Raw genomic sequence first — 17,200 nt, forward strand, 5'->3', positions numbered from 1 at the left:
AAGTCAATCAACCAGAAAGATATAACTAAGTCATTTCAATTGTTTGTTGATAAAGATATAAAAAACACTCTAAACCACTTTTAGATATTATGTTTATTGAGAGATGTGTCTCCATGCCGCTCAAGCTTTTGATCGCCAAACAGGTAGAGAATATGGTTTTGGAAAGTTTTGTTTGTCAAATCCACCACGTGCTACTGAGCTCAACCTATTAAGTAATGAAGAACTGGTTGGACTCCCAACAAACAACTTGGAATCTGAAAGACACCTTGCTTGTTTTGGAAGGCGAGCAGCAGTGGCAAAGTTTAGGAACCAACGATTCACAGCAAAAGGGATAAGAAATGACTGTACATTACTTATATCTGATTCTTTTCAAACTAAACATGAAAAAAAATTTAATAAAGTTGTTCAATTTCTGAATGAGATTGAGCAAAGGTGGGTAGCAGATCAAAAAAGTTTAAAGCTCAAACAGATAAAGGAAAAAATTGAAAAAGGAAAAAAAAGGGATCAATATGTGCAGAAACGTCTCAAACTGTGTAAAAGTTGGGGTGGGCTTGTAGTGAGCGTGGAAGAGCTGTGTTCTATTTTAAAATCTCATCCTGATCGAAATGAAGTTATTGTTTGTAATGAGTTAATTTACTTTAGAGAGTCTCACAAATCTGAAGTGTTATACAATCCAGAACTTTTTAAAGTTAATGGTAATACTCACAAAGAAAGACTTCTAAATTTATGTGCTCTTGTTGCAGAAGATGATGAGTGCTCTCTATGTTCTTTACCAACAAACACTGATGCATTATTAATTGTAGGGGGTTCTTCCCCCAATATACAGAAAGAAAAAAATGAAGATATTATGGAAGGGAATTTTTATGTCACATTAATTAGTGAAGGGCCATCAGACACATGGTATATTGCTATGTGTGAAGGTTAAAATGATGATGGGACTTATAAGATATACCACCTCATGAGAGTTCAAGACAGAAGAAATTCGAAGTGGAAACACCCACCTAAACGTGATTTGCTAAACTTGCATTTAGATTCTATTCTTGATTGTAAAGTTGATGGGGAATGGGATGTTTCTAATGAAAGATCTATTACTTTTTTACTGAGAAACCATGTCCAAATAGATTTAATAGTAGAACAGATGTCTTTTACATAAAGTTAAAAGATAGTTTTTATGTATTTTTATGAGTATTATGTACATATAGTCAGTTAGATTTTTATCAATCATTTGACAGTTATTTTATACTAGTATTTTTAAAAGTATCAGTCATTTTGCAGTAATCTTAAGTGTTAATACTAAATGATATAGTGCAATGTTTGTTTTATTATGCAATGTTCTTTATTATACTAGTCTCTATTTATTTTGCAATAATTAACTTAATGTTTAATGCTATACAACATTATGTTGCCTATAATAAATTATAACTTTTTTGTATTTTGTTATGTTGTTGTAATGCAAATTGAATAACATTCTTAAGTTATTTTTAAATACTTATAGCTAAATGAATTATGACATCAAATATCCCATTAATATACATACAAGATCACCTAAATTTTAAAGGTAAGTAAGTATATCTACAAAGTTTTATTTTAAAATATTTTGTTTTAATTAGATTAGACAACTAGCTATGCTTCTTAATTTTTCAAAACGCACCATTTTACAGATAAAATTTACATATTTTGTGTGATTATGACGTCATAATATTCCAAAAGCAGTTGAAATGTCATTAAGTGTATGCCTATAATTATTAGCTCTAATTTAAGATATAAAATATAAGTCTAGGACGTGTATGAGTGACTTTATTACTATTTAAGTCAAAAAATCAAAAATTATGTGATTTTTGGGTTCCAGATCAGTTTTTTGTGGTGCAGTTTTTTTTTAAGAATTTTTTTAATTTTTTTTTTTAATTCTTCTTGATGATACCAAAACACATCCAAATCAAGACTCCTCATATGGATTTTACAACATGACCAAAAAAATGTGCTGTACTCCCTACCCCTACATCATCTTATTAGATTTACATTAAAAAAAACTTTAGTAGTCTGAAGTCTGAAGTTTTATAATATTGAAAACTAAAACTATATGAACTTAAGTTAGTTTTCAATTGAGAGAGACATCATTATTAGTTGTTAAACATCAAGGGGAAAACTTTTTATTTATTATTATTAAAGGAATTGTTTTTAATTGAATTATTAAAGGTAGCATAATAAACCAAAAATGTACAAGCAATTGATATGATCAAATAGAAAACATATGTTGTTGCTAAAGATAAGACAAAAAATCAATTATAGATGAATATTTCTCTTGTTTTTAATGTTGTTAATGAATTCTATAAAAATTTAAAAATTAAAATTTGATAAAGAAGATAAACAAAAAATTTTTTTTTTGTTTTTCTGTTTTAAAATTTTAATTTTTTAATATTTTTAAAATTCTTTCAAAAGAATTTTCTTAATATAACAAGGAACACTTCCTGAAATTTTGAGATAGTTATCTCCAAAAACCTGGGAGAAAATATATTTTTAGTGATTTATAGTTATTTGCTGTATTAGTTTGCGCCTCCCATAAGGATCCTATTGTTGCCTTTGACTTTGACCAGCTGTATCTCAAAAACTGTTTTAAAATTTTATAATCTGTATAAAACATCTTGTAGCTTTGTAAAAACTATATAAAATAAAATCATATTTTGAAAAAAGTGTTTTCCCCCCTATGCCCTTATAAAAAAGTTTTTTAAAGTGCAATAACTTTGTCTTAAATACTGATGTAAATCAGACTGCACTGTACAACAAAAGAAATGTATGCAACTTTTTATTATGTGGTTTATATAAAATAACTGAAAGTTTATCTTTTTTTTTTTACTTTAAAACATGAAACTTTTAACTTTTTTATGGTACAAAAACATAAGACTTACTTTTCCCTCTACAACAATAAACATTTAAAAGATATAATGTTTAAAAGTCGGACTGTTTTAAAGCTTAATTCTTCAAATAATGGTAAAATTAATTAATTGTTTAGCAACACTTTTTTTAAAGAAAATTTCAGTTAACTGATGTAGAGTAATAAAAATGTTTTTAAAACTATAACAAATTTATTGGACTAGATCAGGGTTTCCCAAACTTTTTTTTTCAAAAGGCTTCCTTTAAAAAAGGTAAAAATAGCTATGGCCCCCTCTAACAAGAAAAACTACCAGTAAAAACGCCTAAGACCTTTTTTTTTTTGCTCTACATCATCAACTCCAGAACTAGTGTAACTTTGAAATAGCCCCCTTGTGGCCCCTTAAAAACCAAGGGGGCTACTTGGTATACTTTGGAAAACCTGGTGCAGATATTCTTAGCAATTTAGCAGACCTAAAAGCTATTTTTCATTTCATTTAAAAATTAAATTTACTTCAAACTTTGTTTAATAAAAGTGTAAATTATGCTGTTTTAATATTGCATAATCTTCAATAATTTTTTTTGAAAGTTTTTGAAAAATTTGTATTTAAGTTCAAGTTTTTGTTGTGACTGACTGATGAGTCCTAATAAGGACGAAACCGGTCTCAGTCTACCAAAACTTGTGGTCTGATGATCGAATTGGCATGATCAACCCTTTAGTTCAAGTTTTTGATAGATTTGGCATTATTTGTTTATACTTGCAAAACTTCAGCATTCAACTTTAGCTAGATATACGTTGCGTGTAATACCAGGGTGGGTAGTATACTGTAAAAGTTTACTTAAGTATCTATCAAATGGAGTAAAGAACAGTCTTAATAAGTTGTAATACTAATATAAACCAAAAGTTATATTTAAATAATTATTAAACACAAGTTTTGTTGTTGATAAACTACTACAACTAAGAAAAAAATGTTAGCTATTTAAGTTTGCGTACTTTTTGCTTTAAAGGTTGCAATCAAGGTTCTCGACTTAAAAAGAAGAATGATTCAATGATAAATTTTTTAAATTTTATTACAATACAATGTTTCACTTGTTTAAAAAAACGAGATCTTCAGTTGTTTAAAATCTGTAAAAATTAATGTGATAACAAGTAGGAAGACATTAGGCTAAACTTGAAATAAAAGAAGTTAAAAAGAAAAAAGTATAACAAAAAATGAGTAAAATCTAATTAAAACCTATAGTTTAAAGTTACTAGCATATGATGATTTTAATTTTCTTAGGCTAAATTTAGGAAAATGCACATTACTTAATAATTATACAATCTTAAAACTTAAACAAATAAATTAAAAATAAACAATAAAAAATAATTATATTAACATTTAGTGGCCTCGTGAAATTTCTATATAACTAACAAAGGAAAACATCTCTTTAACTAAACATTTAAGTTAAATTTACTCGTTTAAACAAGTTTGGCTATTGTATTATGACATAATTATATATTGGTTTAAATACTTGTACAAATTAAAATAGATATATGTTTATCAAACTTGTTATCACAAAAACTTTTACAGATCCTAAACAACTGAAGATCTCGTTTTTTAAACTAGTGAAACATTGTTATGCTATTTAAGTTCATCATGTTTGAATAAAAATTCACAAAATTGTATACCTTCATAGTTTTGTTGTCAAACACTAACAAAAAGGATAAAATTATAATTGAGGAGTACCGTAAAAGCCAGAATCAATTTTTTTTTTTTTCAAAATCTAAAACTTCAGACACTGCCAGTAGCAAGTGCTTGTAGAAATTTTAAATATGTATTTGAATATGACACTTTCATTGATAATTTTGTAATAAAACAAGTTAAGCTATGAAGTTATCGTTTGTTTTATTTCATTTGACAGTCTGTTTTGAAAGTTTTTGAGGGTTTGCTAGAATTATAGTATAGCTATGAAGTTCAGTGTAGCTGTTTTTTATTATAGTTCTACTATATTGTTTATTAAACGTTATAGAAACAATAAGATTAAAATATTTTAACCTTGTAAAAAGTCATATTTGTTTTTACTACAGGTGGTATATACTTATAAATTAAGTAAGCTAAAGATTTTTTTTGCATTTGTATTTTAATTGACAGTTCTTAATACTTAAAAAACGTTTTTTTTTTGTTTTCTTTTTAACCTGTAATATAATGCTATGTTATAAAGTAGCGTATTTTTGAAATATAAATTTTGCATGTTAACAGCCTATTAGAATCTACACAATACGTGACTAAAAGTGTTTAGAATTCAGTTTTAAATTTAAACACACAAACAAATACATGAATTATTATCAAATTAGGCCATAGTTAAACTAAAGTTAAAATAAAATACTCACTTAAACGTGTGCTTTGGTTTTTAAGGTTTTTTCGTGCACCAGATCCTAGGACTAAATATTTTGATCGTTTTTTTGTTCATTAAACAATAATATGGCCTAACAATGAATTTGAGTAGAACTATAGCTGCAGGGTATTAAACTAATTCTGAAAAGTTGAATTACGAAACTGTAAGGTTTTGAAATCAAGCTGTACAATGTTAAGTTAGTCATATATTTTTGGTTAAACCCTGCCATAGAAAAGAATTTTCAGCGAGTCGCAGTTGATTATATAACTGAAAAGAAAAAAAATGTACAGAAAAATCGAAAAAGTCCGAAATTTAAACATTATGAATTGAAATGAGAATTGTATATTATAGCAATTAGAAAATGTCGGAAAAGGAAATGCTGCAGAAGACCGAAGAAAGTACAAAGAGAAAGTCGAAAAAAATAAATAAGGCATCAGAAAAATTTGAAGATAGTTAAAAGTTTTTGGATACCTTGAACGTGATTAATAATGCTAAAGTGGAAGATAAGTTAAAAAAAGGTATTGAACTAAAAGAAACTAGAGTTCGGCGGAAAAACATCCTTTGAAGACAGTATTCCGTATAAATTCATTCAACGTGTAAACAATTTTTAGTGCTTCTAAACGTAAGCAACCAACTAGTAGTGTTAAAACTTTCTTATACTTATGATTTAAGTTTAAATTTTTTAGTTGATAAACTGTCCAAGACTTTACTCATTTAGACGTCATGAAAGTTATTCTGTTAACTGTTACTTGATTTTTAAAACAGTTAGGCCAACTTGTTATAACTTAATGGAACATTTAAATTTACTAGAAATAAAGATTCTTATCCTTCTAATATTAAGATCAATTTGAAACCATTTTAGAAGTAATAATCGTGTTTTAGCCTCAATACTACAAAAACAGGTTTAAAGAAATAAACCTCAATAATAAAGAATAACAAATAGTATAACAACTAAGATTAAAGTTTTTTTAGTTTATGAAGTGTCTTTACAGGTTTTTTCAAGCTTTACTTTAATATTAAATCAAAAAATTAAACTTTAGTGTATCTATCATAGTTTTTTATAAGTTCAAAACTGAACTTCGAATAGTTAATTTTCTTACATACTTATTTGTAGATTTAACTTGAAAGAAAATACTTAATGACGAAAAAGTATCTTATTTCCGATTCTAATAAAAAAAAGCTTAATTAGTTAAGAATCCTCAACTTATAATTATATTATAACTCATTATGAAAACATTAAGTCTTTCAATAATCATCTTTATCAAACTATATATATAACGGGTCTAAATTGCACGAAGACGATTTTGCACTAAGTATCAATTTTGCACGAGTTACATTTTTGCACGTTAGTAAGAAAATAAACAGAAAAAAACTAAAACATAACTTAATAAGAAACAAAAAGTTACTGACCGAGGGTTAGGGGTAAGAGTGATAGAAAACACTTTAAAGACTATAATAATAAAATAAAGAAAAAAGCTACCGACCGAGGGTAAAAGTGTTAGTAAACAAAAATAACTCATGAAAATTATATATAAAAAAACTATAAAAAATAAGATAAAAGTTACCACCCGAGGGTAAGGGGTAACAATGATAAAAAAAAAAATTAAGCTGTGCAAAATTGTCTACTCGTGCAAAAGTGTCGTCGTGCAATTTTATCCCCTTGTGCAAAAGTATCTTCGTGCAATTTAGACAGCTACCTATATACATACTTCAAAAAAAAGTTGTACGGTTATGTATTTTTACTTGAAGTTAAAAATTTCATTTCTTATGACTAACTTCAAATAAATTAACTAACTTCGTTGGAGTTTTTGTTTATACAGATACTTAGTTAAACTATGTATATTAAAGCTCTTTTTAACAATATAAAAAAGTTTTGTAGTAAGTTGAGATATGTATATTTTTTTAATTTTTATGTTTATTTAATTTAAGTTTAAAATTTTTTTATAAAATTTCAATGATTTTTTAACACAGAAGCAAGTTTTAATTGCACAAAATGTTTAAAAAAGATAAGCAAATCGTAAATTAAAATTAATATAATTAACAATAAAAAACATCAAATTTTTCATTGGTCTCTTGAGAATTACTGATTTGGACTTAAACCTGTTGTAATAATTTTGATTATTAAACTTTTTCTGCTAAAAACTTGGAAAATTTTCAACACATTTTCAAAAATAATAAAAAAAACTTATATAAGATTGAGATAATAAACATACAGTGAAAGCTAAACATAGGTATTCTATAATCAACCATGTAGCATCATAAGTGAACATCTTAAAAAATATAAGTTAGATCAGGATTCTTTTTTCGAAAAAATTGATTTTAATAACCTACAAGAATTACAAAAAAAAAAATAAGAGAAAAATGCCACACCTCCTTATGGTAAATTCAAATGTTTGAATTCAATAAGAACTTAATGTTTGAAACAAAAATAAAAGTTTTATATCAAGTATGTTGATGGAAATTTCACAAAATTATTTAGCTATCTGCTTTATGTGTATTTACCTTAAAAAATATCATGTATAAATAAAATATTTGCTTAAAAGAATATTAAACAGCTGACAAGTATGTACTACATTTTTTGTTGTCAAACCATGGATAGCTTTTACCTCAAATTTCATACTGAAACCTGAAAGAAAAGAAAATATATCAAAATTTGATAAAAGCATGGATATATACCAATTTTATTGCTATTGTTACAATAGTTACATATATAAAAATTAGACAGTTAAATCTTAAATTTACTACTCTAAAAATGAAATTCACGGAAACATCTGTAACTTTAATAACTTTTCAAGATAGAAAAGCCAATAAGATCTTTAAAAATCAAGGTGACATTTTAACAATAAATCATTGGTTATCTTATGATTTAGTAGCATATAATCAAACATAACTTTGTATTTAAAGAATGATTTTTAATAAATTCAGTATTATGTTATTTTTAGAATGTGGAGAACAGAATTGAAAATGTTTGAAATCAGGTAAGCTTTTAGCTTTTTTACTTTTTAAATAAAACCATGGTTTATAATTTAAGAATACCATTAGGTCGATGTTGATGATTTAGAATATGAAAGAAAAAATAGTGAGGTGAAGCTAATTGTAAGTTTAAAATATTGTATTTACATGTAAAGTAAGTCCACAATAACGTTCTTTTTTTTAGTGGGAACCGACCACAGCAAAAGACGGTTTACTATCATTTCTAACTCGCTATCATTTCTAACCTGATCATTTCTAACCTGATCATTTCTAACCCGATCACTTCTAACCCGATCACTTCTAACCCGATCACTTCTAACCCGATCACTTCTAACCCGATCACTTCTAACCCGATCACTTCTAACCCGATCACTTCTAACCCGATCACTTCTAACCCGATCATTTCTAACCCGATCATTTCTAATCCGATCATTTCTAACCTGATCACTTCTAACCCGATCACTTCTACCTGATCATTTCTAACCCGATCAGTTCTAACCCGATCACTTCTAACCCGATCATTTCTAACCCGATCACTTCTACCCCGATTATTTCTAACAAGATCACTTCTAACCCAATCACTTCTAACCAAATTAAGCCCGATCATTTCTAACCCGATCGTTTCTAACCCGAAATGAACTTAATCAACAAAGAAACAAAAAATAGTAAACAAAGAACTTAATGGAGTTTTTATAAAATTCTGCTCCTAGTTATACTAACTAATATAATTAGTAACACTATAACTAATATAATATAATTATACTAACTAACCTAACTATAATTAATTTATTATTCTATTTCAAAATGTTTTATTTTTAATACTTATTTTGTTTTTACTTTCGTTATTTCAACTGCTTATAATAAAGTAATTTTAAGAAATGTTTGTCTATTAAAGTACTAATTTAAGTCGCAATTAAAACATAAGCGAGATTTAATTACCCTCGAACTTGTTATACAAATAAACTTGTCTTTTTAACTATTAGTGTTAAAAATTTTTTTTTACTCTAAAACTAAGTAGGAATTTATTAACGATGTGAAATCTAGACGGTCAATCGACATAACAACTTTTGCGGTTTAGTTATATGACATAACTGTTTTAATAGCTAGTTTCTATTAAAAACCAGGCTTTTCCACTTAATATAACAAAAGTTTTTAGCTTCTCCTAATGTTAGTTTGAATTACATTATCTTAATAGGCCTATGCAAATTGCATAACAGTTAAAATAAGTAATTAAGATGAAACTTAAAACTATCCTACTATTAAAGGTTAATACATTAGTAAGCAATAATAAAACATTTATGTCAGACTTTCAATGTAGTTTTTAAACCGTAATATAAAAGTGTTTGTATCTGAATATTACAATTGTAAGAGTTTATATTTAAAATTTGCTAATGTTAAAACTAGTGTAGTCACGTTAATTACAATAAGATCCGATTTAAATATAATTATCACTGCTTATTTTAAAATCCTACAAGGAAGAGTTCAAAATACTTTAAAGTAAACAATTTAGTAAATTGTATATGATTAACGAAAAACGTCTCTTAAAGTGTATTGAAAAAACAAAAAAAAATAATAGAAACAAACTAAAATTATGTGTAGGTTAAAAAATAAAAAATGAGGTAAAAAAAAATATTAAGATTAAGTTAAGTTAATACTAAAATTAAAATTTATACTAAATTTACGTTATACATTAAAATTACTATGTTTTAAAGTAACTAAATTTTTTTTTTTTTTATAACTTCATTAAGACTAGTTTGTTTTTCCATGAATTCCTGATAAAAAAATTAAAACGTAACATAAGTAAAATGGGTTAGAAACGATCGGGTTAGAAATGATCGGGTTAGAAATGATCGGGTTAGAAATGATCGGGTTAGAAATGATCGGGTTTAATTGGGTTAGAAGTGATTGGGTTAGAAATGATCTTGTTAGAAATGATCGGGTTAGAAGTGATCGGGTTAGAAATGATCGGGTTAGAAATGATCGGGTTAGAAGTGATCGGGTTAGAAGTGATTGGGTTAGTAGTGATCAGGTTAGAAGTGATCGGGTTAGAAATGATCGGGTTAGAAGTGATCGGGTTAGAAGTGATCGGGTTAGAAGTAATCGGGTTTGAAGTAATCGGGTTTGAAGTGATCGGGGTAGAAGTGATCGGGTTAGAAGTGATCGGGTTAGAAGTGATCGGGTTAGAAGTGATCGGGTTAGAAATGATCGGGTTAGAAATGATCGGGTTAGAAATGATCGGGTTAGAAGTGATCGGGTTAGAAGTGATCGGGTTAGAAGTGATCGGGTTAGAAGTGATCGGGTTAGAAATGATCGGCTCCCGCAAAAGACATAGCAATTCAGTTAAGATAAGTAAGTTTTTTAGTATTCGAATTTGTCTTTCTAAAAACAATAGTATTATATCAATAAAACCAAAGTTGAAACATATTTGAGAGTATTGTAATAATGATCCTTTAAGAAAAACTTCAACTACGGTAAGAAGCTATACCGGAGAAATAATGAGTATTACAATCGAAGGCATGTTAAGGAAGGCGCTCTTGGCTTATTGTTGCAGTTTGTGACTAATTGTAGAAACTGTTTAACAAAAATTAATTATTTAATTTCGTTATACAAATCAAACACTTAACATTTTATAAAATTGTTTTTTATATAAACAGATAATTCACGCATATTTCTTGTTGTTATCAACAATGTGAAGACAAAAGAAACTGAAGTTTGCCAGCCACTCAAAGACCTCATCAAACTGGTATGTTAAACTATACAAGAATTTTTTTAAGATTGTATTTTAACTTATCATATGTACGTTTTGACTTATGATGATATTTCAAGCATATTTAGTATAGTATTTTTGTTTTTTTTATGGTATGATTTTATTATAATTTGACTGTTTTAAAAAACTCTTAACATTAAAACTATTTAGGAAAAGCGGTGATATAACATGTAGAGACAACAGCCTTTTACTTCTGGGAGCTGTGTGTCAAGCTTTCAATTATATGTCCATGGATCTCTACAGGTAAGTTTGCTACAAAGCGCTAAATAATAGAGGTAATTAAAAACTAGTTTTATAACAATCAACCAGTTTATTTAATTTAATTTGAACATTAAAATAGATCGGTGTGATTCGATGAAAGTTTTAAATGAATCTATAAAAAGTGTTATTCACATTTTCAACAACCACAATCTTCATTTACGGAAGCGATATTTTGACCAAGAAGAAAAAGATCAAAAAGCAAGTCAAAAAGAGGTAAATTGACTCATATAGCTGAGGTTTCTGGAAATTATGACAAAGATGGAGAAATTGTTTTAATAAATTACCAAGATTATATTTCTTTAACTACGGATTATAATGAAATAAATAAAAGAAAAGATTTGTCAAATCTTAATAGATATGTGGAAAAAAAACTTTCTAGGCAATAAATTACTATTTTTAATAACTGGTATGAAAAAAACAAATACTGGAATCTTAAGAAAAGTTTCTGGTCACCCAGCAAAATATTTTGCTAATAATAATTGCGGGTATATATACCCATTATGAAAAACTAACAAAATAGCTAAAGATAACTTAAAAACTTATAGTATTAAAGATATTCCAACAAGAATAGTTCAAGCAGCTTGAAATACATACTTAAGTAAATTGACAGCTGTGCTGAATTTAATATTGAAATCAATTAGTGTGAGACATTGAGTAAAACATTGAGAAGCTGTTGGGCAGAAAGCTGTTGGCTCATTAGCTGCAGAAAAGCTGCGCATCATAAGTTATCAGAAAATATTATATACATAGAGATCTGTAGTTTGTGTTTAACTTTTACTTTTAAAATTGCTTTAAAGACAGATAACATTACTACGCCAGGCACATGGTGTACATAGAAAAATTACTGTAATATGAAAAAACTTTCAGCGAACCAGTAAAAACAAAATTTGGAAGTCTATCCCTTAAACTGCTAGACAAACATTTCTTGAATTTAACTGAACTCTACAAAATCTTTTACAGAAGTTCCATCAAGATTTCATATAGTTGTTCCCCAAACATAAAAGCAATCATAAGTATGCACAACAAAAAGCTACTCGAAAAACCACTAACAGAGTCAGAACTATGTAACTGCAAAAACAAAAGACAATTTCTAGTCATAACCAAGTGTAAACCCGAAAATTTCTACACAAAATTTTGATTGAAATGCATTGGTATTGTATCCCTGATATAAAGTCTTGTACATCAAAATGAAGCTGTACAGCCAATCATAATCAGCTCATTGCTAATTAAGTAAGAAAGAGTAAGTATTAGTGGAACATTTTACTATTCAACTAAAAGTTCCTGTTGACTAACCAGCATACACTTTAATAAAGAGCTCACGTGCGACGAGTGGTATAAAGATTCGTTGCAATAAATTTTAAGCCAATGGAACAGCTCAACTATCAATGGGAACTGAAATTGTTTAGACTGAAGGCAGAAATTGTTAAGTCAAAAGACTAATCAAATTTCAACAGCTTAACAGGAGATGACAGAACCTTCTTCTGAAGATGACGTTGAAGTTAAAATGAATATACAACTTTACACGATCCAGCTATCATATTACAAAGGCAGCAAGCAGTTATTCCTGGTATGTGTTAAAAAAGGCTTTTTGTTTGAGTTTACAAATACAGGAGCAATGTTTACCAGTTCGCCATAACATTTATTTTAAAGACTTTAAAATTATTTTACTACAAGCAAAGTTGGTATTTATTTTAAGACAAAGACATGACACTTCTTGAGTTTAAATATAATGTAATCTACGAATATGAGTGCTAAGGATAAGAGCAACCAATACGTAATTTTTATTTTAAGACCATTAGTAGAAATAGTATAAGTACAACTAAAAAAAATTAGCAGAATCTGGCCATATTATCAATTGGAACAACTATAAATAAAAATAACTGCTAATAATTTTGGTATTTTAAAAGGATATAGAATTAAGTTAAAGAGTTAGATCAACGAAACAATTTCAATTAAACGTTATTATGCGATATTATATAAACAATGAGCTATTTATTTCGTTCTATTAAGAGGAAGTTTAACTGCTTGTGGGACTTTTAGCTGATTTCGTTTCATATTAGTACAAGAAGTAATAGAAAAAGAAGTTGTTCAAGTAATAATATTGGTTTGAAAATTAAAAGTAGCTTCAATATGTAAGACTTAGTAAGATAAACTAAAAAAAAACTATGACCTGACACAGTTACACAATACTGAGAAAAGAAGTTAAGTTCTAAAAAGAAGTAAAGTTCAGGCAACCACCCTCATCTGTGGAGTTTATTCAATTGATAATATCGACCCAAAACTCTTGTGACCGGAGCATAGATTACATTGTCACAATGTCTCAGGAATAAAGCTTGCTAGGAAACAGTTAACATTTAAACAGGCTAAATTCTAACATTAATGATACCAGCAACATAGTTGAAATTTTGAGAGGGATCTCTCACAACTTAGCATTAGAATAATTTTAGACATTCTTTTGAAATTTATTTAGTAATACTAAATAATTATCAACAGTAATTTAGCAAGTAACAACTGTATCAACAAAAAATCCGAACTTATGGGCAGTTACAGACATAGGAACAAATTTCTGTTGATGAATTGGAAGCAAGCAATTAGCTAGTATAACAAATGTTCAAATTAGGGTTTTGAATTTTGAGTTTTATTTGTTGTTTTTTATTATTTATTTAAACGTTAAATATTCCGTTTCAACTCAAATTCATGCATTGTGTTTAACCTTTACTAGTTAATATGTTGCTTTTTAATGTTTTGTTTTATTTCGAAGTATATTAAGAATTAAAGCCAATCTTTTTGCCAAAATCTTTAACTATAATCAAACATTCTGATATTTTTATTATAATAACAATACAACATATTTTTCTAATTGCTAACTTAATCTAATCAAAATAATTAACAAAAAGCATTTCTCCTTTCTCTCTCTTTTTACTTTCATTTACTTTCTTTTTACGCATGAATAGTTATTTTGTATTTATTAATAGTTGCCTAAAACGTGCTTATTTTTATTTTGTTGAAGCCTGAAGAGATTGACTATCTGTCTTTCGAAACAGCTGTTGTTAAACAAAATAAACTATAGCACTCTATTTGTAATACTAATACACAAAAAAGGTAGCAAATACAACCCTTCAAATAATAGAACATTTCCTTTGACAGTTAGCTTTGCAGAATCTTTAAACATAAAATTTCTATAAAAATACTTGATCATCTTATTTTTTAAACAACTTTATTTTTATTAAAATATTGATTTTCTCCCTAACCAGGCGTCCTGTTTCAAATTAATTTCCTGTTAAATTGCTGGTGTCTTTTTGTCTCTTGGCTGGTGTCTCTTGGCTGGTGTCTTTTTTAAGCAATAAGTATAAGTATAGTTATCTATACAGAATATAACTATATAAAAACTAAGAAAATTGCTAAGGACGACATAAAATGATTAACTTGCTAAACAATTGAAAATAAATAAAAAATATATACTTATGACAAGGAAAAGCTATAGAATTGAAAAGCAGTACTCTACAACTTAATTTTTAATATTATCAGATCAACTTGCAAAGCCATGGGATTTTGTTGCCGAAATTTTCCATTTACTGAAAGCATGATAGAGGAGATTGGAAAGACTAGCCTCTATAAAGACAGAAATTATAATGTTCAAGAAAAATTGTCAATGGCAGATGTACAAGCTTTTTCTGCCAGCAAATGTTTTTCAAGTAAAACAATGTGTTTATATGTATTTCATTATTGTGTAGAGCAGTTTTACTATGCAATTTAGTGTTAGCTTTTGTTAAGCAATATTTTAAGTAAAGCAAAATTTATTTTCATACATCTTCATTTTGTTACAGCTGTTTTAATGGCTAACATTTTAGATATTGTTCAAGAATGTATTTTAGTTTAAAAGTTGGTATGTTTTAAAAGTTAATTACAACAGGTAGTTTTTGAAATAAATTTTAAGATCAACTGTGATGATTTAGACGAAATAATAGTAACCTTCTACAATTTGAGCGAAATAAGTATGTGTGGAACACCTAGCTACCACTCAACTAGAGCAGAAATTTATCTGAAATCAATACATTTTCAAGATGGAAAAAAGACATCATTAAAAACCAAAGTGACATTATTCAGGCTAAGGATGCTGACGATGACTCTGCTAGTGATAAAATTTTCCAATTTTTAGTCTATGGAAAAAAAAAACATTTGTAAGTGAATATATAAGTTTGTAAAAAGGTTAAATAATTTATACTCCAGGTATTTTCCAAAAATGTGAGAAACAACCACAAGGAACAGGAAGTACAAATATGTATTATGCACCCAAGCTACAAAAGTCACTTATATCATATTATATGGATTTAACTCCTCTTCGGAGTTGAGTAAGATTGAAGAGTTGCAAAAATTTAAGGACAAAATAGAGCTTCTTTCAAAACATAGCATCTTGAAAGCTCATTCTCATACTAAAAGACATAAACGCGATTCCCCAGTTACAAACAATAACAGTTAATTAAGTCAAATTAGAAAGAAGAAAATCTTACAAGTCAAGTTGGATAAATATTAAAAAGAAAAACAAACGTCAGACGGAAGTCAGCTTAGCATTGCAGCAAGCTCTTCATGGAATCATGAATGGAAGCAACCACCTGATAGATGAAAATACTTGGAATCGTACATTCATCGGCAACGCTAAAACCTTCTTGCATAGTAACAAGGTTGTGATAAACACGCTTCGGCCAATTTGCAGAAAACAACTTATAAGTAAGAGAACCAACAATTACGGTAAAGCGGCTCATCGCACCCTTTACTGAGTGTTAAGTGGAACCCATCTTAATTTATGGAGCTTCATACAAATGCTCAACTTACAAAGATTTTGACGCAGTTTAGTTCCGTTGAAAAACTTGTTGAACAAAAACGAATAAGGGTTCAGATAAAGAAGATCCAAGAAGTTTTAAGGTTTAATTAAGAAACTTTAAATGTAGCAACTTCAAAATAAAGTAATTGATAGTATGATTCATTGTTTAATTTATTGTATTCTTAAAAAGTGAATGTTGTTAAAATTTAAATCAAGATGCAACATTCACTTGACGATAACATTCATAACCAGCAAATCCAGCTTTAATAAAATACTTGATAACATTAATAACTGGCTGGAAACAAACAATTCAACTGATATGAGAAACTACCAAGAAAGTATTGCTATATTCAAACAATTTAGAACAATTTACACTTACACTTTACAAGTACAAAAGCAGTTACAAAACAAAAAATTTACAACACTTAGACTATTGTGTTGCCCATAAAAATCAGCAAGATCCTGAACTTTGAAAACTGTTGTTTATTTTTAAAATCATGCAAACAAGTTTATTAACTTGGACAAATTTGCCCTAATCAATTTTCAACAGTGCGAACCGCATAGAGCTCACCAACCTGAAGAACTGGTAAGTTTTTGTTGTGCATAAACTTGCTTTTTGACTCAAACCATAATTGTTAAGTACTTAAAAAATCGTAGAAGGTTAAATAAATTTAGAGAAATAGATCAGATAGCTTAGCGAAAACTGTTACAACGACAATAAGAGAGTGTAGAGGAGATTATATGGCTTTAATAACAGATGATATCTTTGTCTTCGTCTAAATTTTCAGATGCAAATGTAAGTAATTAACATTTCACAGTTTATTTAACTAAACAAGTTTTATTTTATATTCAAACACAGATAATTCGAGGATATATGTTATTACCTTTGAATACGACAAAAGTAAAAAGTATAGAATATATCTGCCACAACCGTCTTACGATGCATCAAAAGGGAATACAAGTAGAAAAAGAAATTCTTTAGGATGACATTAACAGCGTCTAAAGATAATGGGAAAAGATGTATGATGAAACCAAAGAATGTTTAGAACCAATAGGCTGGACTGATGTAAGTAGTTATTTTTTTACTGGTATAAGTTATTCAAGCTTGAAACAGAATTAAATTGTTACAACTT

The sequence above is a fragment of the Thalia democratica genome, chromosome 4 (genome assembly GCF_965202585.1).
Source record: "Thalia democratica chromosome 4, ktThaDemo2.hap1.1, whole genome shotgun sequence".
Taxonomy (NCBI): domain Eukaryota; kingdom Metazoa; phylum Chordata; class Thaliacea; order Salpida; family Salpidae; genus Thalia; species Thalia democratica.